This window comes from Periplaneta americana, chromosome 14, assembly GCF_040183065.1.
Source record: "Periplaneta americana isolate PAMFEO1 chromosome 14, P.americana_PAMFEO1_priV1, whole genome shotgun sequence".
NCBI classification, from domain to species: Eukaryota; Metazoa; Arthropoda; class Insecta; order Blattodea; family Blattidae; genus Periplaneta; species Periplaneta americana.
In genome coordinates this window covers 104758419-104761641 of record NC_091130.1, presented here as the reverse complement: position 1 = coordinate 104761641, position 3223 = coordinate 104758419, and the positions used below count along the sequence as shown (strand labels likewise).

At 41.0% G+C, this 3223-nt stretch overlaps 1 non-coding gene across 1 annotated transcript; it reads right to left on the bottom strand.

Annotated features, from left to right (window-relative positions):
- Nucleotides 1-2024: 2024 nt before the first annotated feature.
- On the bottom strand, nucleotides 2025-2098 carry TRNAS-GCU (transfer RNA serine (anticodon GCU)). Its single transcript has one exon. It is a non-coding gene; the product is annotated as a tRNA-Ser (tRNA).
- Nucleotides 2099-3223: the final 1125 nt, after the last annotated feature.

Here is a 3223-nt window from a genome sequence, read left to right as displayed (position 1 = left end):
TAGCACATGCCTATCGGTATTTCAATATTCACATGTTATTAATTCACATGCTGGCATTTTAGTAATGTCTACCGAGCGATGTAGCTCGTGCGTAATGCTCGGAACTCGCATTCGGTAGGTCCGCTGTTCAAATCCCCGGACCGACCAACCTGACTGTGGCTTTTTCATGGTTTTCCACAGTTACTTAGGCTAATGCCATGTTGGAAATTTCATTGCTACAGTCTACTTCCCTTCCTATTCCCTGTAGAAAAAGAATTTAAATTTCATATCATACATCTCACTTGATATGTGTCAATGGAAGAACAATTTTTCGTATGCATCTGAAGTCTGATTAGTGGAATATGTAACTAATCGGCAATTGTATGCAATGGAGAGGGAAAGGAACTGGCCACCCCACCCCATTATCTCCTGGCCTAGTTTCCTCATGAATGATGCCTTATTGGTGTCTCTTATGAGGTTCAAACCTGTCTTCGGACAGTTGACTAAACAACAACATTTACATCATTCATCTTGATCATCTCATTCCATAGACATATTCAAGTCATGGCGATGTCTTCGGTCGCTTGCAGGAGGGGCGTCCTCTCCGAAACTGCCTCTGGGCTCCAAGTCTTTAGCAATATATCTGTCAGGATTCATTCCTTAAGAGCACTTCCGAGGGCACTTTGATACCTAGGAACGGCTGTCGGAATGTATCCTGTGTTGCTTGGTCACCTTGGCGGTATGAACTTAAGGCGGGAAGGGGGTGAAGGGGACCAATTGGGTTAGCGGATGAGGAATCTCATGCGGCCGGTGGGCTTGTTTACTTCATTATCATTCATTCTATAATTCAGGGTGCACAATAGACCACTTATCCGACGTGCTGAAGGGTCGTCACTAACCCGTCCCTAGTCACTCAATAGCAGTACTACTATTGCTGCTGCTGTATCTTGCGTATCTATTATTTTACCTATTGTTATTTTGTATACATTATTACTGGTATTCGTAATAATTCTATTCTGCAAATCCAGCTTTCAGGATAAGCTCCCTGTACAGCAGACTTGAATAATTTCGAGGGAAAAATTGTTTCGGGGCCGGGAATCGATCCATATATCTTAATTTCATCTACCATCTGATATCTTCTTCTGCCCCAAACTCCTCTCCCGTTCACCATTCCTTCAGTGCATCCTTCAGTAGGCAGTTTTTTCTCGACCAGTGACCCAGCTACTTACTTTTCCTCTTTCTGATCAGTTTCAGTATCATTCTTTCTTCATCACTCTTTCCAATACAGCTTCGTTTCTTACTCTGTCCATTTCACACTCTCCAGCCTTCCATTTTCACATTTCAATGCTTCTAGTCGCTTCTCTTCACTTTGTCGTAATGTCCATGTTTCTGCCCCCATACAATGATACACACTACACAAAGCACTTCACTAGTCTCTTCCTTAGTTCTTTCTCCATGGGTCCGCAGAAGATGGTCCTTTTTCTATTAAAAGCTTCCTTTGGCATTGTTATTCTCCTTTTGACTTCTTGGCAGCAGCTCATGTTACTGCAAGCTATCCACTTGCTCTACTGCTTCATTTAGAATTCTTTACTTTTTTTCCTATGACCATGGTCTTCGTCTTGTTGGCACATATCTTCATTCCATACTGACACAGCTATCATTTAGCTCCAGTAGCATATCCCTTAGTATTATCTTCTCTTCTGCTAATATCATCATATCATCAGCAAATCTTACACACTTTATTCTTCTTCCTCCTACTGTTACTCCTCCCATGTTCTGAAAACACTTCTTCACTAAATCCTCTAAAACAGGATAGATGATAAAGGGCATCCTTGTACTCCTCTCCCTATTTCACTTCCTTCTGACATTTCTTCTCGTAACCTGAATTTGACTCGTTTGTTTCATATCGTCGTTGTTCTTGCAATAACTCCTATGTAACATATTTATCCATGTTCAGATTTTTGTTCTATTAAATAACTTAAATAGTGATACAGCAAGTCCTATATGTAATTATATTTCTTTCGAGTAATTTCAAGGAAAAATTGTTCCGGAGCCGGGTATCGATCCCGGGACCCTTCGCTTAGCGCGCGAACGCTCTACCGACTGAGCTACCCCAGGAACTATACACGACACCGTCACAATTTTTCCTTTTTTTCCCTTTGAAATTATTCAAACCTGCTTTATAGGGAGCTACTACCTGAAAGCCAGATTTGTATAATACACTCGTTACTGGAGGTGCGTTAACAGAAAGCCACAAATTCAGTATTTGTGTGCACTCATAGTTGAGTTCTGGCGTCTTGTCAGCTCATTTGAGTTGTGTGGATATAAAAGGAAAAATTGTGACGGTGTCGTGTATAGTTCCTGCGGTAGCTCTGTAGGTAGAGCGTTCGCGCGCTAAGCGAAGGGTCCCGGGATCGATACCCGGCTCCGGAACAATTTTTCCTTGAAATTATTCAAACCTGCTTTACAGGGAGTTACTACCTGAAAGCCAGATTTGTATAATATATTTCTTTCTTTCAAAAATGTAAGAATTCACAGTCTCCTATGCTCTACTGCCATAGAATGAATAAATGTATTTTCCTTCCTATTGAACAATTTTATATGTTGCACATAGGAGTTACTGCAGGACACGATATAAAAGGATACTGAATAGTCTCCTCTCTTTCCAATAGTTTTATACTGTACCTTATTCGAGGAGCTTCGAAGAGTAACATCAGTGTGAATAACTTAATTATTGAAGATGAGACCGAACATTTGTAGTTTCCAGCTGAATTCCTGGATACCTTGGATATGAGTTGATTGCCGCTTCATATGTTACAATTGAAAGTGGGTTCTATTGTATGTCATTGAGAACTCTCAATGTTTCGCAAGGTCTGCTGAATGGCACTGGACTTATAGTTTGGAGTGTGTATGATAATTGCTCAGATCTGGGCATTATTATTAGCGTAGATGGTAGCCAGACTTCCTCGCATTGACCTAACGCCGTCAGATTAGTATTTGCCATTTCGTTCAAAGGAAGGCAATTTCTAATACGTTTGGCGTTTTGTGTAACGGTCAATGAATCGCAAGACCAGATATTAGGCCTGCATGAAGTAGGCAATTATTTACCATAACCTCACTCATGGGCAGCTTTATGTCGCACTATCCCGAGCAAAGTCTTGAAAGACTCGATGGTTGAAATAGAAACACAGTGCAGGTACACAGCAAATTTCATATGGAAAGACGTTCTACAGGTTTGTGCAAA